The sequence below is a fragment of the Cydia strobilella genome, chromosome 24 (assembly GCF_947568885.1).
Source record: "Cydia strobilella chromosome 24, ilCydStro3.1, whole genome shotgun sequence".
In the NCBI taxonomy this organism is placed as follows: Eukaryota; Metazoa; Arthropoda; class Insecta; order Lepidoptera; family Tortricidae; genus Cydia; species Cydia strobilella.
In genome coordinates, this window is record NC_086064.1 from 5,919,008 (window position 1) to 5,943,275 (window position 24,268).

A 24,268-nucleotide genomic window follows, 5' to 3' on the forward strand; every position below is an offset into this window, starting at 1 on the left:
AGTTATAATAGATAGATATTTTGGATAACATAGGATGGGTAGAGATCGATTGATAGTTTGTTTGTCCGTCTGTGTCGCTACAGAAACTTTTTATCGTAATCGTATCATAGAATTATTTGCGGCCCTGAAAAGGGCCTTTTTGTATTTGCGTCTGCGCGATACGGTAATACCCACGTTAGTATATATTACACGATATCGCGCGCGACGACGCTGACAGTGCAGCGCTTAACCTCCGAAACCGTAGAGGGTGCGGCCTTGACGCTTCAGAGCGTAGACGACGTCCATGGCGGTGACGGTCTTCCTCTTGGCGTGCTCGGTGTAGGTGACCGCGTCACGGATCACGTTCTCGAGGAACACCTTGAGAACACCGCGGGTCTCCTCGTAGATCAGGCCGGAGATACGCTTGACGCCACCTCTGCGGGCGAGACGACGGATGGCGGGCTTGGTGATACCCTGGATGTTATCACGGAGCACCTTCCTGTGGCGCTTGGCTCCTCCTTTCCCCAGACCTTTACCTCCCTTACCGCGACCGGTCATTGCGACTTGTTGTAGTAGAGATTAGACTTCTCGAACGGAATACTCAACACACGACTTGCGCCGCGCGTCGACACGAGTGGAATAGCTAGCTAGCCATCATTTTGCCGCTATTTATACGTTTTACCCTATTGCGGGGCGAAGGGGGACGGGGTAAGATATATCAGAGCATTATTATTTGACTTACTTTTCATATATCTAAAGAAATATAATATTATATATACCTATTGATAAATAATTTCATATTATATGATATTTAAATAAATTTTGGATACCTGAACGTAGGGCATAATATATACTATAAAAACGGTGGTCGGCTTACGGATTAGATCCTCTTGTGAAGGATTCTTCTCCTCTAATATTTTTGTAAGCATTCAATCAGTGGTAATAATTTTGTCGATATAATAAAATTTGATGTCTTAAAATAGCGCTTAATATGAGAGTCACGTGACGATTTTAATTTACTTTCCAATATATTAGTGTGTTAACTCCTATTATTATAGGATAGGAAATAAGTTCTTTCTTAAATAATCCTTACAGTATAGTAGTATTTCGTGTATCGTAGTTAAATTTCATATATACCTCCGTACATTTTGTGTACGGTTGGTTATGTGTAAATTAAATTTATATATTTATTTATTTATTTTTTGTAATGACCATGCAGTGATCGATTTATCTACGCAAGTGTTTGTTCAAAGAAACAATTGTGAATTTTAGAATCATGTGTGGCCCTGAAAAGGGCCTTTTGATATATGACTGACAGAAGCGTCACGTTCGCACGTCCAGACGCAAAACGCGTAACGTAACCGTATGCGTTCGCGCAGACTGCGTCCTGTGATGTTGCTCCGTGCCAGTATAAACGTGGTGGTTTAGGCACGTTCACCGCGGATCCTGCGAGCCAGCTGGATGTCCTTGGGCATGATGGTCACACGCTTGGCGTGGATAGCGCACAGGTTGGTGTCCTCGAAGAGACCGACGAGGTAAGCCTCGCTGGCCTCCTGGAGAGCCATAACGGCAGAGCTCTGGAAGCGCAGATCGGTCTTGAAGTCCTGAGCGATCTCACGCACCAGACGCTGGAAGGGCAGCTTGCGGATCAGAAGCTCAGTGCTCTTCTGGTAGCGACGGATCTCACGGAGGGCGACGGTGCCGGGCCTGTAACGATGGGGCTTCTTGACGCCGCCGGTGGCGGGCGCGCTCTTGCGGGCCGCCTTGGTGGCGAGCTGTTTGCGGGGCGCTTTACCACCGGTGGATTTACGAGCGGTCTGCTTGGTACGGGCCATTGTCAATAATAATAATACGCGTGCGTGTACGTTACGTTAACGAGTCACGAGAGGGAATAAGCGATTTTTCGCCAGCGAGACGCTATTTATACGTGCTGGCTGGTCGGAAAGGGACGGGGTTAGTGTCCGTGTGAGCGAGAGGGCTATAAAATTCACATACACGTCCCCCTCGCCCCTCTTCCTTTCTCACCAACACAAAATTTCTGATTAGAATAACAATAATATTATTGAATATTAATATTAATTAATAAATAAATAAATAAAATAAATACATACATACATACATACATATATTTCATTTAAATAACAGTCATCGCTATCTAAATTCGCCTCGATCGCCGGTTCAATCTAGTTAGGTCAGGTTATGTTAGGTTTCGCGGAGTTAGGTTTGATCGAGTTAGGTTAGGTTAGGTTAGGTTAGGTCAAAGTTAGGTTAGGTTTTTTTTTTTTTTTTTTTTTTGTCATACAAAACCTAACCTAACTCGATCAAACCTAACTTTTTTTTTTATAATGTCAGGTTATGTTAGGTTTCGCGGAGTTAGGTTTGATCGAGTTAGGTTAGGTTAGGTCAAAGTTAGGTTAGGTTTTTTTTTGTCACTCAAAACCTAACCTAACCTAACCTAACTCGATCAAACCTAACTTTTTTTTTATAATGTCAGGTTATGTTAGGTTTCGCGGAGTTAGGTTTGATCGAGTTAGGTCAAAGTTAGGTTAGGTTTTTTTTTGTCACTCAAAACCTAACCTAACCTAACCTAACTCGATCAAACCTAACTTTTTTTTATAATGTCATTCAAAACCTAACCTAACTCCGCGAAACCTAACATAACTTTATGTTTTATAAAAACCTAACCTAAATTTAAATTAATATCCATAACGTCTCACGTTACACATATCTAGTATTAGATATATGCATACACTAAGCGTATGTGTTATTATTGTTGATTCCTTATTTAATACCCTTACATGTTGACACAGCTTTCGTGTTGATAATGTGTGTAATTGATATTAATCTACCGATTGACACCGTATGCACGGCTATCTAGAAACTTCTTATATTATATATTCAGAACGTATTTGTGGCCCTGAAAAGGGCCTTTTTGGTTGTTGTACAAACCACACTCTCGCAGCGTGTCGTGTCGCAATACGAACTACCTAAACCCATTACACTAAAAGTGTATTGAGAAGACAGATAGCATACGAGGAACGACGGACGCGCTTACTTGGAGCTGGTGTACTTGGTGACGGCCTTGGTGCCTTCACTGACGGCGTGCTTGGCGAGCTCACCGGGCAGCAAGAGCCTCACGGATGTCTGCACCTCCCTGCTGGTGATGGTGGACCTCTTGTTGTAGTGAGCGAGGCGGGAGGCCTCGGCGGCGATGCGCTCGAAGATGTCGTTCACGAAAGAGTTCATGATCGACATGGCCTTGCTGGAGATACCGGTGTCGGGGTGGACCTGCTTGAGCACCTTGTAGATGTAAATGGCGTTGTTGAGCGTAGACTGTTTTTCTTGAAGCTCGTACGCCGAAGACTGGAACGCGCTGACCGAAGTGAAGCTACCGCTGCCAATTACCTCAGAAATACCACCACCATGTTACCGGGTTAGTGTGAGGGTTAGTAAGAACACTTATTTTAGGGTTAATAAGATGTTAAGTGTAGAGGTGTTGTAGAAAGACTGACGAGGCTAGGTTGGGCAGTCATATTTATATGAGAGCGCGACCGCGCCCCGCCCACTGTGTCACGTGGGTGTGTTGTGCAGAGTCAGTATCCATTTGTTGGCCAATCAGCTTACGCTATTTTACAAAGTTAGGGAATAGGTAATATTTATTGTGGGACATTGATTCTTATAACTATGCACGAAATATAAAAATAAAAACATAAACACACAATGATTACAAGACATAGAAAGTTACACAATAATAAAACACAAAATTAGAGAATCACAAAACGTACAATAAAAATATCTTAAAAGCTATATACGACAATCTCCCCCGCGTGTGCCAACACCGTCTCCATTCGTGGAGTATATAGGTATAAGCCGGGAAACTGGACGACGGACTTCACCCGCTCGGGTGCGAACAATGGCTACTCTTACGTGGCCATCAGGGCCGGGAAAGAGTTGTGCGATTTCGCCTCTAGGCCATGTTCCTCGTGGCATAGAGCTGTCCGCTACGATGACGATGTCGCCTATATTTAGCTTCCGCACGTTCTGGTGAGCACTGGGCCGAGGGAGGAGGCTGGGTCTGTATTCTTTTTGCCAGCGCCTCCAAAAGTGATCGGCTAAGTTCTGCGCTGTCTTCCATGACGACAGTGACATATCTTTGTCTGTGAAGACGCCCAGCGGTGCCATTGCGCTCGACCGGCCGATGAGAAAATGGTTCGGCGTCAGAGCCTCGACATCTAGGTCTGGATTCACAGGTGTCAGTGGTCTGGAGTTCACTACGTGCTCGGCTTCTAGAAGCAGCGTATGTAGAACTTCTTCATGAGGTGCTCTCTCTTTTAGTGTAGCTTTCAGTGCAGTTTTCACGCTGCCCACGAGTCGTTCCCATGCACCGCCGGCGGAAGGGTTGCCAGGCGGTATCTTTTTCCAGATGATCGCTCGTTCAGTCAGGAATGGCTTTAGACTGTCTGGCAGCGTTTTCTTGGCCTCTGCAATTTCTCGTTCTGCTCCGTAGAAGTTAGTTGCGTTGTCGGAGTACAGAACGGTAGGCGTGCCGCGCCGAGCTATCATTCTGCGCAGTGAGAGTATCATAGAGGATGCCGAAAGTGAGGCGGCAAGCTCTAAGTGCACAGCTCGGGTAGTGAGGCAAGTATATAATACGCCCCATCTTTTCTCGCGGCGGCGGCCTATCGTAATATTCATTGGGCCAAATAAATCTACGGCTGCGGCGGTAAATGGCGGTTGATTCGCCTGGAGCCTCTCTGGTGGTAAGTCGCCTACAGGAACCTTGAGTGTGGTCCCCTTATAGGTCCGACACCATTGGCACTTATTCGTTATATAACGAATGCTACCGCGCAGACCGATAATATAATATCTCTGTTTCAGCTCGTTTATCACTGTTGAGTGGTTGCCGTGATTGTAGAGAGCATGAAAATGATGTATTAGCAGCTTGACGAAATCTTCTTTAGCGTGTAGAACGGGTATGTGTACATCTTTATCTATTCTGGCGTTCAGCACGATGACTCCATTTTTGTCGAGTTTTACTGCGATTTTATGGAGTGGCGATTTCTTCGGAATCGGCCGTCCAGTTTCCATTAACTTGATTTCCTCTGGAAAGGCTTCATGTTGACTCCGGCGTATAAGCAATATCTCTGCTAAGTTCAAATGCCCCTTATTTATGTCTGTGTCTGGTTTCTTTTTAAGCAATGCGGCTTTAAAAACCTCGGCGGCAACCAGTGTTTTAGCGGTGGCGCGGACTAAGCGTACGAACTTTGAGAACCTAAATACCTCCGGCAGGTACTCAAACTTATTTTTCGCGGCGCCTACCGAGCATACGAGCTTGTTAACGCGTTCTTCGCCCGTATCGGCGACGGGCGCGGGCGTTTTCTCTGTCGGCCAATGCTCCTCGCTTTTACGTATGAAATCGGGCCCTATGAACCATCGGTGGTTCGCTCCAAATTGCGTAGGTATACCGCGCGTCGCGTCGTCAGCTACGTTAGCTGCACTAGGCACCCAGCGCCAGTTGGCGGGGGTGGTAGTGTTCTCGATTTCCGCTAACCTATGTGCGACGAACGTTTTGTACCTACGTGGGTCCGACCGTATCCACGTGAGTGCCGTTTTGGAGTCAGACCAAAAATACTTGTCCTTTATTACGTAGTCTGACTCTTTGACTATGGTCTCCGCTAACCTAGTCGCTAGTACGCAGCTCTGTAATTCCATTCGTGGAATACTAACTACCCGGAGAGGTGACACTCGGGCCTTTGCGGCCACTAATGCGGACGTTCTAGTCCCCTCGGGGTTGACGCTGACTAGGTACACGGCCGCGGCATATATTTTTTCACTTGCGTCGCAAAAAACATGCATATATGCCTCCCTATTAAATGCGGGCACGTGTCGCGGAATTTCCAAGTCCCGTAATTGTTGTACGTTATCTATGAACGATCGCCATGCGGGTGCGAGCGAGACGGGTATGGGCGAGTCCCATCCGATTCCGGTGCGCCATATCTCCTGCATTAATGCCTTGCCTAAGACGGATATGGGGCTTACGTATCCGATCGGATCGAATATTGACATCGCACTACTCGTAACCTGTCGTTTTGTGGGTAATTTCTGACCGTTAAGTACGTCCTCGGGCGTGTTGCGAAAGTTTACGTTGAAACCTAAGGTGTCACGCTTGTGATTCCATTTCAAACCTAACGTACGTTCGCTCTCGCTAGCGCCTAACAATGACGTTTCCTCTTTACTGTTAACTACGTCAGCAATAACCGCAGGATGATTCGAAGCGAACCCGCGAAGCTCGAATGACGCGCGCATATTTAATTCGTAAACCTCGTTTACTATGCGCCTGGCGTCGTCCTCGGACGTATCGAGCGCGATCAACATGTCGTCCATGTACGTATTTTTTATTGTTTTTTCAGCTGCGATCGGAAATTGTTCGCTATGCGTTCTTGCGTTTTCGTTTTTGACGTATAGCGCGGTTGTCGGCGACGCTGCCGATCCAAATATAAGCCGCTTCATTCTGTATTCTTGTGGTGGAGAGGTGCGGTCCTCCCCCCGCCAAACGAAACGTAACGCATCGCGATCTTGCTCAATTATCTCGATCTGTAAAAACATTTCTTTGACGTCCGCTATTACCGCGATTTTACCCTCGCGGAAACGCACTAGTACGCCAAAGAGTGACTCTAATAAGTCGGGGCCGGCCAAAAGCGCGCTATTGAGCGACCGTCCGTAGGCCGTGGCGGCCGCGTCCCACACTAATCTCATTTTGCCGCGTTGCGGGTGAAAAGTTGGGAAATGCGCTAAGTACCACACCCGGGGCGCATCGAGGGGGGGCGGCGACTCCATTTTCTCCGCGTAACCCTTGTCAAGCAAGTTAGCCATATGCTTTGCATATTCGGCCTTTAACGTTGCATCTCGGTCTAGTTTTCGTTCTAGACTGTACAGCCGTTTTAATGCTTGCGCTCGGTTATCTGGGAGCTTTTCGTCGTCTGTCCGCCATAATAAGCCCGCTCGATACCTATTCTCCCCCGGTATTTTTACACAGGTGGTTTTCAGTAAGTCTAGCGCGCGCTGGTCGGGATCGGCCCGAGGTAGCTTTTGTGAAACGCCTAATGATTCTATGTCAAAATGCCGTTTCATTAGCTCTAAAGCCTCGTCGTCCGCGGTTTTAGGCCGTGCGTGCCCTACAAAATTTACCGCGGCGCGGCGCGTTCTATCTGGGCCGTGTAAAACCCAGCCCAGTCTAGTTAGGCTAGCAATAGGAAGCTCAGGCGGGCCCTCTAAAATTTGCCGAGAAATGATGAGGTGCCAATTATCTTGTCCTATCACGATGGTAGGTATGCCGGTCGGGTAACTTAATTCGTCCGCGATTTTAGTCAAGTGTTCGCACTTGTCGACTACGTCACGTGGTACGCCCTGCATTCCTATGCCAATATCGCCAATCGTGATTACCTCCATCATTTCCATGTGTCGGCTACAAAAACCCCGTATTGCGACTCGTAACGTATACGAATCTGGATTTCTGACTACGCCGCCTATGCCTTCTATTTCCAAAGTTTCGCCTTTTACGCGAGGCGCGAGTTTATCGGCCGTTTCGTGAAGCATCAAAGTCATAGCCGCGCCTTCGTCTAACAGCGCGAGGGTTTGTACGGTACCTAGCGGTCCCGACACCTCTACAGGCATGACTTTGAGGTACGTTTGCGGGAGCCTAATATTATTAACCGCTGCCGCCGGAGTACTATTATCGTTCGCGGGCGCGGCCGCGTTCAGTCCGTGTAATAGCTTATGATGTCCGGCTTCGCATTGGTTAACTCCGCACGCGATGTACTTGCACTTGAACTTACGGTGAGCCGCGTTTAAGCACCTATAGCATAATCTAGCGCCCTTTGCTAAGTCCCACCGTTCAGGAATCGTCGCCGCTAAAAATTTACGACACGCGCTAACTTTGTGCTCGTGGCCGTTCTGGCAAACGGCGCACGTGCTGCGCGAGACAGGGACGGACGATGTCGGTTGTTTGGGCTTAGCTCCGGTCGACGCGGGTTTTTTTTTGTTACTATCGCGAGGCTTAACTTGCGCGATAGCGGGTTTATTACTACGCGGCGCTTCGCGTACGTAATGATCGTGGGAATCTGATTCCGACTCCGTGCTAGGATCGCGGGAAAACGCGGGGGCGCGACGCCTATCGCGAGAACTGCTTGCTCGCCTAGGGTCGTGCTCAAAAGATACCGTGTTTACTGTGTTCCGCAATCTGTTCGACGGCCTATGTCGGTTGACGCGTTTGGCTGCAGTGCTAATTTCGTTCAAAAACTCCGATAATGCAACTAGACCGGGAGTTTGACTATTAGACTGCCTATATTTTGCCCATTCGTAACGCACAATCAGATTAAGTTTGTCCACGATTTTGTTTACAAGTTCAGGCGCGTGTAAGTACTGCTCTTGTCGCAGCGAACGTATGGTTGCGACGGCATTCGCAATATGTGCGGCGAAGGAAGCTATGTTCGCGTTGTCTTCTGACAAGCGCGGCATACGTTTTATATTATGCAACTCCGTTAACACAATTTCCTCCGGGTCGCCGAATTGCCGTTCTAGCGCCTCCATAATTTCGTACGGGTCCTGAACTGTGTACATTATTGATTTCACGGCGGTCCGAGCCTCGCCTTTGAGCGCGCGCCTAATACGACTTACGTTATTGACGGCACTAAACATGGGAGACGTGTCCTCGAACTCTGCCCTAAATGAAATCCATTCGGTTATATCTCCTCCGAATGAGGGTAACTCGGGCGGCTTATGGTAGATAGGTGCATAACTGCCGTGTGGCACCTCTAAATAACGCGGTTGCGGCCTACTAGTACCCCGCTCAATGGCGGCGGCGCGCGGCGGCGGCGCTGTCTCCTTCGGCAAGGGAATTTTACTATTCACGATCGCGACGTCGTGCTCCTGCGGCCTACACTGTTGTCCTACCCAATTCCTAGTACGCCGTTCAGACTCGTCAGCCACGGTACTGCCTCTGTCAGAATTCGCCTCCAATTCGGCGATCTGCAGCTTTAATTTGGCAGTATCGGACTGCTTCTGAGCGACAACTAGAGCGGCTTTATGAACCTCGAGCTCGGCCATGAGCACCGATAATTGACTATCACGATCCCTATTTACCGATTCGCGACCTCTGATTGATCCACGAACAGACGGCGCCCGCGGCGGCGGCGGCGCGACCACGGGGTCTTTATTTACTAGCGTATTCGACCTACTGCGTTCTACTACCGTATCTTCGAATGCGTTCGAGTGTACCGAATTGTTGTCTATCTCTCCACCGCTATTCACTTGGTTGCCGGTGGAGCCTTTGCTCCATGTATGTGTCTCGGTAGACGTGGTCTTGCCGGACGAGGGGGTAGGGGTCTCTGTGGGCGCGGGGGCAGGCGGGCCCTTAGCGCGCGGTCGAAGATTTCTCGTACTCTTCGTAGACATCTTCTTCTTTCTTGACACATACGCGGGGGTCCCTAACTATATACAAATTTACCTGCCTAACACCTATGCCCTGACGCCACAGAGCGCAACGTCAGTGCCCCTAAGCGTAAATCCCTCGGTGCACTGAATCTCCCGCAATGACAAAGTGCAATGCCTAGAGCGTTCGAAAGCAGTGTGATGGCATCACCATGTGACACATGCAACGAAAGTTGCCAGGACGCGTGAGTGGAGGAAAACCTACAACACAGCACGGTCCGACCGGCAAGCCGGTTTGGTGGGGTATGGAGGGGTAATTGGGTAAGGGTCTGAGCCGAAGCGTACTTCAAGGCTCAGCGCGTTCGTTTTTCAAGCTTCTTTTTTCTATCTGAGTGGAGAAAAATCTCGACACTCAGCGCGTACTTGTTTCTTTGTTCTTTCTTCTATCTGAGTGGAGAAATTCTCAACACTCAGCGCGTACTTGTTTCTTTGTTCTTTATCCGGCTATCGAAGGACCATAATTGTTGAGCGTAGACTGTTTTTCTTGAAGCTCGTACGCCGAAGACTGGAACGCGCTGACCGAAGTGAAGCTACCGCTGCCAATTACCTCAGAAATACCACCACCATGTTACCGGGTTAGTGTGAGGGTTAGTAAGAACACTTATTTTAGGGTTAATAAGATGTTAAGTGTAGAGGTGTTGTAGAAAGACTGACGAGGCTAGGTTGGGCAGTCATATTTATATGAGAGCGCGACCGCGCCCCGCCCACTGTGTCACGTGGGTGTGTTGTGCAGAGTCAGTATCCATTTATTGGCCAATCAGCTTACGCTATTTTACAAAGTTAGGGAATAGGTAATATTTATTGTGGGACATTGATTCTTATAACTATGCACGAAATATAAAAATAAAAACATAAACACACAATGATTACAAGACATAGAAAGTTACACAATAATAAAACACAAAATTAGAGAATCACAAAACGTACAATAAAAATATCTTAAAAGCTATATACGACAGGCGTAGCTCTCCTTGCGCTTATGCTTCTTCTTTTTCTTCGAGTCCGACTTGGAGATGTTCTTCTGGGCCTTGCCGGATTTCTTGGCGGCCTTACCGCTAGTCTTGGGTGGCATTGTGATATAGTTAGATGCTTACAGTACGATAGCCGAACTGGGAATAAAAATTTGTTGTTGTATGTCATCTCGATACCCTTTTGGGAGGGTGTGAGGGGTCTCTTCAACATCCCTGTTGCGGAGACTGAATCTATTTTCGCGCCCCATCTTCGTGGGGCGGTCTTCCACCGTCGATTTTTGGACGGCTGTGTGATCCGGTGTAGGCCAGCTTTATCGCTACCGGCCGTTATCCAACCCCGCAACCCCTAGCCTGGTGATACCGTTTGAGCGGGGCCAGGTTTCGGGGCCGCAGTGAAGGCGACCGGCAGTTTAGGCTGGCGTGTGCTTCGTAGGTGTCATCCGAGTGTGTGTGGTGTTGTTGTGTCGTCGACGACGTCTTCTTCTTCCTCTTCTTCGTTGTTGTCGTCGTCGTCGTTGTGTAGGAGGGCTCGGGGGAGATGCCGAGCCCCGTGTAGGTCCGGTGGTCGTGTGTAGTGTGGCGCGATCCCTCGTAGATGGTCGTGGCTGCAGTTGTCCGCGCGGTCATACATGACCCGCGCGAGACGCTCGATGAACTCGTCCAGGCTGCGCCACTTCAGGTACTCGGCGATGGCTGCGTTGCTGACGAATCGGGTTGCTGCGACGATGGTCCGTAGCGAGAGTGTCTCCTGGCTCCTCATCCTCTGCTTGTTGGACCTGGAACAGAAAGAAAGAATACCAGGCTGGTGTAGCGTAGGTTAGTCGAGAGCGGACGTAAGCTTTGTACAGACCGACTTTGGTCCGTACAGGGAGCTTGCTGCAGAAAACCGGGCGGAGGTTCATTCGAGCGGTTTTCGCTCGTCTGATTGTCTCCGCCGTGTGTTTCTGCATGGTGAGCCGCCTGTCTATGGTCACCCCCAGATATTTCACTGTGGGTGACCACGTGAGCGGTTGTCCTAAAAGAGAAGGAGGTGCGGGCAAGTCTCGCGCTTGCCCTGTGATGAGCGCTTGCGTTTTGCCCACATTGACTGATAGCCTCCATTTGGAGAGCCAGTCAGGAAGGGCGTCGAGCGTCGGCTGGATCTTGGAGACTGCATGCGGCATCTGAAAAGATGAAGCATAGTAAGCGGCGTCGTCAGCAAAGAGGGCTAGTTGCGCTTGTCCTACGACTGGTATGTCGTCGGTGTAGCGCGCATAGCACGAGGGCGATAGGCAGCTCCCCTGGGGGACTCCTGCCTGTATTGGGCGGTCCTGCGACACCGTGCCTTCCACTTGTACGTGGAAGCGTCGGTCTGCTAGGAATGATGCGATGATTCTCACGATGCGGCGGGGTGCTGTGGACAGAGAAAGTTTGTATATTAGACCTTCGTGCCAGACTCGGTCAAAAGCTTTCTCCATGTCTAGGAGGACAGCGACTGTGTACTCCTTTTTGTTGAGCGCCATGCCCATGTGGTGTAGGACACGGGTGAGCTGCAACGTGGTGGAGTGTTGAGACCTGAAACCAAATTGCTCCGGCCTGGGTTGGATGTGTGGCGAGAGGTGCCGGAGCAGCAACCTCTCGAATACCTTTGATAAGTTGCATAGCAACGTGATAGGCCGGTAGCTCTCCGGCTTTCTTCTGTCCTTCCCGGGTTTGGGAAGGACGATGACCCGTCCCGTCTTCCAGACGGTGGGAAAGTGCCCCGACCGCAAGATCCCGTTGAACAGGCGCGCCACTGCCGCTAAGGTGTTTAGCGGCAGTTGGCGGAGCGCCATGTTCGGGATCTCGTCGGGGCCCGGTGCCTTCTTCGGATTGCAGTGGTGCCTGATAGTCGCCTTGACCTGTGAAGGAGAAAAGTAGATTGGATCATCGTGGGTTTCGACCGGCACGTTGAGATAGTCTCGGACGTGCTGTACGATGTCCGCTGTGTGTTGCGGGTCTGTGTCGGGGAAGGGCCTGAATTGCTGCTCAAGGCTGCGAGCGAGTATTTCCGCTCTGTCCTTGGCTGCGTATTTCAGGATTCCGTCGGTGTCGTCCTCTAGTGGGTGTATCGGCTCGGGTTTCGAGCTGAGTTGTCTGCATAACCTGTGGATGGAAGGAACGTGATCGGTTAGGCTATCGATGTGCGCTTCCCAGCTTGCAGCTCTGTGCTCGTTGAGTTTGTCCTTTAACAATCGCTCCAGACGATTGAGCTCGGTCTTTACCGACTGAGCCCTAGTCCTTTGCCACTGTTTCCTGTACCAGCGCTTTTTCTCCAAAAGCGCTTGAAGCGGCCTCGGGAGCGGTTTGCGCCGGTCTGTGGGCGGGATGATGTGGGTGGCCTCGGCTAGGGCCGCCTTGATGTCTCCGGTGATTGTGGCTGCTGCTGCATCGACCTCTTCTGCGGTCGATATGGGACCTGTACGGGGAGAATTTACCATGGCTTCTGTGAAAGCCGTCCAGTCGTAGCGGCGTCCGGGTCCTCTGTTGAGTCTCGTCGTCGGTTGGTCTGCGATGGTCAGGAGCACCGGCCTATGGTCGGATGTGAGATCGTAAAATACCTGGTGCCTCATGAGTGTATCGACTCCGCGAGAGATCGCAAAGTCGATGGTGGTGCCCCTGTTGTACACGTCTGAGCCGTGATAGTGAGTGGGCTCGTAGGGCCCTCCCACTACCAGATCGAGGTCCTCCACGATCTGGTAGATAACGTTTCCCGCTTGGGAGTGCGCGGAGGAGTTCCAAGCGGAATGCTCGGCGTTGAAGTCCCCGGCCAGGATGGTCGGCACGGGGGAGTCCACCAGTAGTCGTTTGAGGTCGGCGCGCATCTCTGCCGGTCGGCAGTGTCCGCAGGGCCTGTAGATAGCAAACAAGCGCAGATTATGCCTTTGTAGTTTGATATCTATCCCCAGTGCGGATAGTGAGGCTGGCTGGTCGATGTCCACCATTTGGTGGATGATTGTCCTCTTGACAATGACTGCTAGGCCTCGGTAAGCGTACCCGGTTTCCGGGTTTGCCTGGTCGAGGCGGTACACGATGTACCCACTGGCTGAAAGCGTGTTGGACGCTTTCAACTTTGTCTCGCAAATCAGCATGATGTCGACGTCTTGGCTGTGGAGAAAAGTGCGCAGATCATTAAGTTTACCGCTTAATGTCTGCGCGTTCCAATATACTACCCTTAAATCTTTCTCTTTTAGGCCGTAAAAGAGTGTAGCTGGCGAATAACTTGCGTTATTGCTGGGGTGAGCTAGGCCTGAGTTTGGTCAGGCCTAGACAGAGACTTAATAGCTAACACTACCTCGTCTAGCGTTGGTTTCAGGGACGCAGTTACCGCGGTTTGCACCGCGGCAACTATGTCCCTGCGCAACGCTGCGGTGTCGATCTCTGCTTGCGACATCCTCTGCGGTTTGTGTTGTGGCTGCGGCAGTCTGCGTTGCCCGGGCTGGCGTTGCCTCGGCAGGTTGGCGGGTGCCATTAGGGAGCCTGTGGAAGACTCCTCCACCAGGTTAGGCGTGTCCGAGGCCCTAGTGTCCGGGCCTCGTTGCGGGCGGCGGGTTGGCGGGCGGCGTGAGTAGGAGCGGGTGCCCCCTCGCCAGTTGCGCAGCTCCTGTAAATATGTCTCACATTGCTTGTGATTGCCCGGGTGGTCTTTGTAGCAATTTGCGCACGTTGCTGGCTCCTCTCTCGGTCGCGTGCACTGGTGTGACAAGTGCGGCAGGGCGCATTTCACGCATCGCACCGGTCGATGGCATCCCTGTGAAGAGTGCCTAAAGCCCTGGCACCGATAACATTGCGGTGGCCCGGGTTTACCTCTCCAAGGTTCGACACGAACCTTGGTGTTGATGTTCGCGATGCTTGTGAGGTCCAGAAAACCAGGGTTTTCTCGCTCCGTGCCGTCGAGCTGGACGAAGAAGATGGTGCCTCCTCGTCCTCTGCCTGTGGAGATTAAGCGTGCATGTGATACAGTATACCCCTCTGTTTCGCACGCGTCCTTCACGTCCTGCACCGTCATGCTTGACGGTAGGCCGCGGATTGCAGCCTTCATTGGTAGGGTTGACTTCTCCGGATGCTTGACGAACTGGATCCTCGGGTCGAGGGCCTGCTCGCTGCTGAGGTAGGAGAATACCACTCGGTATTCCTCCCCGGTCCTGGGATAGAACCGTACCCCGGTCGGTTCGACGTTCTCGGTTTTGGCCTCAAAACCGAGACGCTTGTTGATGGCCCTCAGGTGGTGGGCCGGGTCTGGGAGGACCTCGGCCAGGATCTGGGGCGGTTTGGCCTTCTTGGTCAGGGGCGGCGCCTGCTGCTTCTTCTTCTTGCTGGTTGCGGTGTCTGTGGGCAGAGAAGTGGCGGTTTTAGGTGGCGATTTGGCCGCTTCCGCGTACGCGTTGGCGCTTACTACCGGCGTGGGTAATAGCACTTTGCGTGGCGGTGGCTGTTGTGAGCCTCCGGCGGCGGGTGTAGTTGGCTCCATTGTGTCCATCGGCTGCGAGACCTGTGGGCAGACGGCGGGTTGAGTAGGCCCGCGCGCCACAGGAGTGATGCGGTTACATTCCCGCTTTTCCTCCTGTGCCGGCGGGCTGTCCTCGTCCCGTCGCCTCTTCTGTTGGCGCGCCCTAGAGTGCGTCAACAGGGTTGAGAGTAGCGCCGCCTCGAGCGGGCCGAGGGTGCAACTGTCTAGCGATCCCCGAGCTACTCTGTCGAGTTTCTCGAATATCGCCATCCAGGAGGCCCCGGTCATCTCGAGGCCGGGCTGAGGGCGGCAAGGTGACTGTTGGCGGCGATGCGGTGAGTTGGCCGGCGTGATGAGGTTGCCGGCCGGCTGCGGCGGCGGCAGCGGACTCTCGGCGCGTAATGCATTACCACCACGTGGTGACAAGTCAAGCGGTGATGAGTCATCGCGTGACAAGTCACAACGTGTTGGGACCTGTTTGGTCGCTGACTGCTCCGCCTCCCCGTCCCCGGGCGTTCCGGAGGTGCATCTGGCCTCAGCGCCCAAGCCTTCGTCGGAGCCCTCCACGGAGTCCTCGAAGTCAAGGTCCTCTTCCGAGTCACTTGACGCCGAAGACCCCGTGTAGCTCCCACAAGCTGGTAAGCGCCTTGGCTTTGTGCACTCCGTTACGTCCGGAGAAGGGGTTGGCGTGAGCTGGTCGTTGGCCTGAGGTCGCATCACCCCCGTCGAGGCCGCTGCCGCGGCCGAGTCCTCCTCCGATGTGGCCTTCGTCTCCTTGGTAGGCGTCCTATAGATGCCCATGGCTGTGGCGTGTGTGTGCGGTGTCGGCGTGTTGACCTGTAATTAACACAGGCGTGAGCACAAGATAAAATACAGATGGCAGTGGGTTGAGACTGGGCTTGTAAACCCCGTTTGTGGCACCACCGACAAACGGCCCCGCTAGCGCCTGGTGGCTTTAGTTGGCACCGTTAGGTTTCCACCAGCAAACGATCTCAGCGAGGTCTTTTCAACACTGGGGGCCACTGAATTTAAAATAATAAATAATAATAAATCGCCTTTATTATTATTTATTATGTACTTGCACAACACTGGCGTTAACACACGACAACTAGTGAGTTGGGTAGGGTGCGTAAGTCTCGAGAGCGTGCTCAAGCGCGTGCGTTCCCGTCAACGTCACAGTTGCGACTCATTATATCTATATTATTATATCTATAAAAATTTTGTCGTTGTTGCGCTCATTTTGTTAAAGCGGAGAACGGTAAATAGGGGATTAAAGATCGAGCGTCGCGCTCGCGGTATCTCGACCAATAGCGTTCGTGCATCATTAGTATCGTCGGTCGGCATGGTGGGGAGTGAGAGCAAGCGCGTATTGATATTACTTACATATAGGTATTATTATTTTGATTATAAAATATATCAAAAAAAAAAAAAAAAAAATTATGAACATCATATGCCGTACCATCGATTATACCATCATCAGTTTTGTTCAAAACCGTAGGCGGATAACAATTATATTAATTAAATGTATAGCTTTATGTTTATTTACTATTGTTGTTGTTACAGTGACAGACTGCTGTAGATGAGCAAGTAATAGCTCTGAGCCATAACTGTCGCGAATAGGTATAAGTAGGTCTAGGCATAAAATAACGTGTAAATAATTGACGATTCTGTTTTATATTCTGTTTGTGTGATAACTGTTTTATTTCCATTTCGTGTGTTTATGTTTTTACTTTTATATGTTTTACTTCTTTTTTGTGCATAGTTATAAGAATCAATGTCCCACAATAAATATTACCTATTCCCTAACTTTGTAAAATAGCGTAAGCTGATTGGCCAATAAATGGATACTGACTCTGCACAACACACCCACGTGACACAGTGGGCGGGGCGCGGTCGCGCTCTCATATAAATATGACTGCCCAACCTAGCCTCGTCAGTCTTTCTACAACACCTCTACACTTAACATCTTATTAACCCTAAAATAAGTGTTCTTACTAACCCTCACACTAACCCGGTAACATGGTGGTGGTATTTCTGAGGTAATTGGCAGCGGTAGCTTCACTTCGGTCAGCGCGTTCCAGTCTTCGGCGTACGAGCTTCAAGAAAAACAGTCTACGCTCAACAATTATGGTCCTTCGAGCCGGATAAAGAACAAAGAAACAAGTACGCGCTGAGTGTTGAGAATTTCTCCACTCAGATAGAAGAAAGAACAAAGAAACAAGTACGCGCTGAGTGTCGAGATTTTTCTCCACTCAGATAGAAAAAAGAAGCTTGAAAAACGAACGCGCTGAGCCTTGAAGTACGCTTCGGCTCAGACCCTTACCCAATTACCCCTCCATACCCCACCAAACCGGCTTGCCGGTCGGACCGTGCTGTGTTGTAGGTTTTCCTCCACTCACGCGTCCTGGCAACTTTCGTTGCATGTGTCACATGGTGATGCCATCACACTGCTTTCGAACGCTCTAGGCATTGCACTTTGTCATTGCGGGAGATTCAGTGCACCGAGGGATTTACGCTTAGGGGCACTGACGTTGCGCTCTGTGGCGTCAGGGCATAGGTGTTAGGCAGGTAAATTTGTATATAGTTAGGGACCCCCGCGTATGTGTCAAGAAAGAAGAAGATGTCTACGAAGAGTACGAGAAATCTTCGACCGCGCGCTAAGGGCCCGCCTGCCCCCGCGCCCACAGAGACCCCTACCCCCTCGTCCGGCAAGACCACGTCTACCGAGACACATACATGGAGCAAAGGCTCCACCGGCAACCAAGTGAATAGCGGTGGAGAGATAGACAACAATTCGGTACACTCGAACGCATTCGAAGATACGGTAGTAGAACGCAGTAGGTCGAATACGCTAGTAAATAAAGACCCCGTGGTCGCGCCGCCGCCGCCGCGGGCGCCGTCTGTTCGTGGATCAATCAGAGGTCGCGAATCGGTAAATAGGGATCGTGATAGTCAATTATCGGTGCTCATGGCCGAGCTCGAGGTTCATAAAGCCGCTCTAGTTGTCGCTCAGAAGCAGTCCGATACTGCCAAATTAAAGCTGCAGATCGCCGAATTGGAGGCGAATTCTGACAGAGGCAGTACCGTGGCTGACGAGTCTGAACGGCGTACTAGGAATTGGGTAGGACAACAGTGTAGGCCGCAGGAGCACGACGTCGCGATCGTGAATAGTAAAATTCCCTTGCCGCAGGAGACAGCGCCGCCGCCGCGCGCCGCCGCCATTGAGCGGGGTACTAGTAGGCCGCAACCGCGTTATTTAGAGGTGCCACACGGCAGTTATGCACCTATCTACCATAAGCCGCCCGAGTTACCCTCATTCGGAGGAGATATAACCGAATGGATTTCATTTAGGGCAGAGTTCGAGGACACGTCTCCCATGTTTAGTGCCGTCAATAACGTAAGTCGTATTAGGCGCGCGCTCAAAGGCGAGGCTCGGACCGCCGTGAAATCAATTATGTACACAGTTCAGGACCCGTACGAAATTATGGAGGCGCTAGAACGGCAATTCGGCGACCCGGAGGAAATAGTGTTAACGGAGTTGCATAATATAAAACGTATGCCGCGCTTGTCAGAAGACAACGCGAACATAACTTCCTTCGCCGCACATATTGCGAATGCCGTCGCAACCATACGTTCGCTGCGACAAGAGCAGTATTTACACGCGCCTGAACTTGTAAACAAAATCGTGGACAAACTTAATCTGATTGTGCGTTACGAATGGGCAAAATATAGGCAGTCTAATAGTCAAACTCCCGGTCTAGTTGCATTATCGGAGTTTTTGAACGAAATTAGCACTGCAGCCAAACGCATCAACCGACATAGGCCAGCTACATCGCGCTATACTGTAAATGCGGCGTCTTTTGAGCGCGGATCTAAGCGATCGAGTCGAACTCTCCCTAATAGGTCTCGCGCCCCCGTGTCTACCCGCGATAGTAGTAGTAGTAGTGGCTCGGAGTCAGATATTCACGAAACTCATACACGCGAAGATGAGTACAAACCTAAAAATAAAAAGTATACTACCGTCGCGCTCGCGAAACATCGCGATAGTAGTCAAACCACACCGTCCGAACCTAGACTCCGCCAGGAATTGTCCGAATCTACTCCGCCGCGCAATACGTGCCCTATTTGTGAAAAGGAACATACAGTAGACACGTGCGCACAATTTACGGCGGCAGCAATTCCTGAAAGATGGGAGCTAGTGAAGGAAGCGAGGTTGTGTTTTAATTGTTTAAAATCTGCGCATCATAAACTATTTAAATGTAAATACGTTGCGTGTGGCGTCGGCCAATGCGAGGCAGGCCACCATAAGTTATTACACGGGTTGAACGCGGCCGCGTCCGCGAACGGTAATAACACAACGAGCGCAGTAAATACAATTTCTTTCGCGTCGAATAAGCCCGCAGTAATATCAAGCGTTGGCAGTGGTGCAGGCAATACGTCTTTCGCGTGGGGGAGCGAAAGCTTCCAAGACCCGCTCAAGAACGTGCCCACCACTCCGATATTACCTGCAAAACGGGAAATAGCGTCATTATTCGACCGAAACAAACCCGCTCAAATAGGAGCAACCTCTCGGTGGGTTGTAGAACCCGAACCCAAACGCGATTATAAGCCGCGATCGTCCACACTACGCACGCTCGCGCCCGTCGCCGACAACGCCGCGATACGTCATAAGCGACGACGCGTGTCGAAGTCCGTTCGCCCAAACATGAAAACTAAAAGTAAATTCGAGTACCTACCTGAGGTAAAATGTTTTTCCGAATACACGCATTTAGTTAGGGCCACGGCTAGGGTTCTGGTTGCCGCCGAGGTAAATAATGCCAAGATGCTCTCTAAGAAAATAGACACAGAGATGAACAAAGGGGATTTGATTATTGCGGAAATATCGCTAATCAAACGGAGCCAATATGAAGCCTTTCCAGAAGAGATGGAGTCCCTGGAAGCTGGGCACGCGCTACCGACAAAATCTCCGCTACGAGCGATCGCAGTAAAATTAGATGAATACGGAGTCATCGTGACAGACGTCGGAAGCAAGCAAGTACCCGTCCTGCACGCTAAGGAAGACTTCGCCAAACTGTTGATCCATCATTTTCACACTCTGTGCAACAGCAATCACTCGACATTAATTAGCGAGCTGAAACATAGATATCACATAGTCGGACTGCGCGGTAGTGTTCGTTATAAATCACGTAAGCGCCAATGGTGTCGGACCTGTAGCGGGGCCAACCTCAAGGTTCCCGTGGGCGACTTACCATTAGAAAGGCCTCAAACGAATCCACTAGTATATAACGCGGCAGCTACGGATAAACCCGACTCACACAGCAAGAAACAGAAATTGCACGTAGGCGACAGCGTCACAGTAATCGACTGCTCCGTGCCACAAAGTAAATGGTCTAGAGGCGAAATCGCACAACTCTTTCACGGCCCAGATGGCCACATAAGAGTAGCCATTGTACACACGAGCGCAGGTGACGTCCGCTGCCCAGTTTCCAGGCTTATTCCTACACGCTCCTCTACTATATACGGTGTTGACACACGTGGGGGAGAACTGTCGCGAATAGGTATAAGTAGGTCTAGGCATAAAATAACGTGTAAATAATTGACGATTCTGTTTTATATTCTGTTTGTGTGATAACTGTTTTATTTCCATTTCGTGTGTTTATGTTTTTACTTTTATATGTTTTACTTCTTTTTTGTGCATAGTTATAAGAATCAATGTCCCACAATAAATATTACCTATTCCCTAACTTTGTAAAATAGCGTAAGCTGATTGGCCAATAAATGGATACTGACTCTGCACAACACACCCACGTGACACAGTGGGCGGGGCGCGGTCGCGCTCTCATATAAATATGACTGCCCAACCTAGCCTCGTCAGTCTTTCTACAACACCTCTACACTTAACATCTTATTAACCCTAAAATAAGTGTTCTTACTAACCCTCACACTAACCCGGTAACATGGTGGTGGTATTTCTGAGGTAATTGGCAGCGGTAGCTTCACTTCGGTCAGCGCGTTCCAGTCTTCGGCGTACGAGCTTCAAGAAAAACAGTCTACGCTCAACAATCACATTACCTTTATTTGTCGTTTATTTATTATACTTCTTGACGACGAAGTCTCAAGTCTCTCATTTAGAGACGTGTGTAGTGATGTGTTTTGCAATCAGAAAAATAATCTCATTAGAATTCAGAATTATCTACTTACCGTAATTATATTATAATTAATCGATATTCATCGTTCATATATATGTATATGATATAATTATATTGATCGATCGAATGACATCGTACACGTATGCGTTATGCCATGAAACTTACAACGTTATCACAGAATCATATTGTGGCCCTGAAAAGGGCCTTTTGTAACGGTCACTCGGGCGGGAATATAACAGAGGCCACATTCACCAATCGCCGGGTGTTACCGCTATAGATGTAGCCTGATGAGAAGTGAGTACACTTAAGCCTTCTTCTCGGTCTTCTTGGGCAGGAGCACGGCCTGAATGTTAGGCAGCACACCACCCTGGGCGATGGTCACACCGGAGAGGAGCTTGTTCAACTCCTCGTCGTTGCGGATCGCCAGCTGGAGATGCCTAGGGATGATCCTGGTCTTCTTGTTGTCGCGAGCGGCGTTGCCTGCCAACTCGAGAACCTCAGCGGCCAGGTACTCCATGACGGCGGCTAGGTACACCGGGGCACCGGCACCGACGCGCTCGGCGTAGTTGCCCTTGCGTAGAAGCCTGTGGATACGACCGACGGGGAACTGAAGTCCGGCACGGTTAGAACGGGACTTTGCCTTTCCCTTAACCTTGCCACCTTTACCGCGTCCAGACATGTTTAAAGAGAGATTTAAGTTTAGTTTACACACACACGAAACGAGAGCACGATTGCTTGCTTGCGAGTGTATACGCTTTTTTTTAGTAGTTGCCTTTATTTTATACGTTCACGGTGTACGCTGATAGTGGGGATACAACGAGCCGACATAACACGAGCCCGATCGACCAATCAACGAGTCGCGTGCAAGAGCGCAAATTAGAAATATAAAATAAAAACATTTCAATTTATACATCAAAGTATAACTAACTAATAAAAATAACACAATTAACAAAATATTCCGTAAATTATATACTTATATTTATGTAGTTGTTGTTGTTGTTGTAAATGTAAGACTTCAAATAATACAGTTATATTTATCATTCACCATCGATAAGAAAATATTCTGTGTAAGTATTCATGAAAACCTAACCTAATCAGTCTTATCAGTGAGATCTCATCAATATCATCAATAATCTTGAGACTTTTGCCATAAGACTCGATTTGAGATTGACTTTTATTTTATTTTATTTTATTTTATTTTATATACCTTTATTCTAATATTGATTGCGATCGATCGACTCGTGTATGTGTGTTGTGCTTATTGCAATGAAACAGAGGCGATATGAACCTTTGAATAAATTTGTTAGCCCTGAAAAGGGCTTTTTGATGTGCGTTTAACGCGCACAGGCGTATGACGAGAGGCGTGTGAACAGGCGACACGTCGTCGTATATACGATATATAGCGACGACAATCGACATATCCTCCACCATCACGGCCGATGTAAGTACGACGACGACAATGTGGCGCAGTCTTCTTACTTCTTCGAGGCAGCCTTCTTGGCGGCGGGCTTCGCTTTGGGAGCGGCCGCGGCCTTCTTGGGCTTGGGAGCTTTAGGCTTCTTGGTCGGCGGCTTCGCGGTCTTCTTGGCCTTAGGCGCGGCGGCGCTCTTGCCCTTGGCGGGGGTGGAAGGTTTCTTCGCGGCGGGCTTCTTCTTGGCGGCGGCGGCCTTCTTGTCCTTCGTGGCGGCCTTAGGCTTGGCCGGGGACGCAGCGGCCTTCTTCGCCTTAGCGGGCTTAGCCGCGGCGGGCTTCTTAGCGGCGGCTGAAGATTTAGCGGCGCTAGATTTCTTGGCCGCGGCGGGCTTCTTGCCGGCCGATGATGACTTCGACTCCAGTTTGAAGGAGCCGGACGCGCCCTTGCCTTTGGTCTGAATGAGTGCGCCGGATTCGACTGCGCTCTTCAGATATTTTCTGATGAAAGGGGCCAGCTTCTCGGCGTCGACCTTGTACTGGGCGGCGATGTACTTCTTGATAGCCTGCAGGGACGAACCGCTTCTCTCCTTCAACTCCTTGATGGCGCTGTTAACCATCTCGGACGTCTTAGGGTGGGTGGGTTTCGCCTTAGGCTTCTTAGCGCCAGCGGAGGCGGACGCCTTAGGCTTCTTCGCGGGCGTCGCCGGGGCGGGAGCGTCGGCAGCAACTGCGGTGTCGGCCATATTTATTTATTAATCGTCAAGTAAGTAAATATAATTAAAGTAAACTAGTAAATCGCACAAACTGCGCAAAGAGAATACAGCGGACGCGTGTAAGCGGAGCGCTGCGCTGGCGAGTACTAAACACGGCTTATATATATACTTTGTCTTCTTGCACTCCCCTACTATGGGGGGTGTGAGGAGGCCATTACTGGGCTAGGCCCATTTTGGCGGCTTCTGTCGCGGGCTGTGACTACAGCCCGGTCTGTTTGGGCCAGCGTTTACGTTGCTGGCCTTTTCTCTTCATTTTTGGCGGCCATCTTGGCGGCCATCATGGTGGCCATCATGGCTTTGAGGTCATGTTGGCCATCTGCGGCTTGGTGGAGTCTAGGGGTCTTGTAAGTGTTGCGCGGTGCCGGGTAAGTAAGTAATTGTAATAAATGTACGTACCTACGATGATACTAGACTATTAGTAGTTATAATAGATAGATATTTTGGATAACATAGGATGGGTAGAGATCGATTGATAGTTTGTTTGTCCGTCTGTGTCGCTACAGAAACTTTTTATCGTAATCGTATCATAGAATTATTTGCGGCCCTGAAAAGGGCCTTTTTGTATTTGCGTCTGCGCGATACGGTAATACCCACGTTAGTATATATTACACGATATCGCGCGCGACGACGCTGACAGTGCAGCGCTTAACCTCCGAAACCGTAGAGGGTGCGGCCTTGACGCTTCAGAGCGTAGACGACGTCCATGGCGGTGACGGTCTTCCTCTTGGCGTGCTCGGTGTAGGTGACCGCGTCACGGATCACGTTCTCGAGGAACACCTTGAGAACACCGCGGGTCTCCTCGTAGATCAGGCCGGAGATACGCTTGACGCCACCTCTGCGGGCGAGACGACGGATGGCGGGCTTGGTGATACCCTGGATGTTATCACGGAGCACCTTCCTGTGGCGCTTGGCTCCTCCTTTCCCCAGACCTTTACCTCCCTTACCGCGACCGGTCATTGCGACTTGTTGTAGTAGAGATTAGACTTCTCGAACGGAATACTCAACACACGACTTGCGCCGCGCGTC

The 24,268-nt window shown here is 50.1% G+C and overlaps 2 pseudogenes; both read right to left on the bottom strand.

Moving 5' to 3' along the window:
• Positions 1-225: 225 nt before the first annotated feature.
• Positions 226-24,199, bottom strand: LOC134752477 (uncharacterized; annotated as a pseudogene).
• LOC134752333 (histone H2B-like) lies at positions 3,031-10,540 on the bottom strand (annotated as a pseudogene).
• Positions 24,200-24,268: the final 69 nt, after the last annotated feature.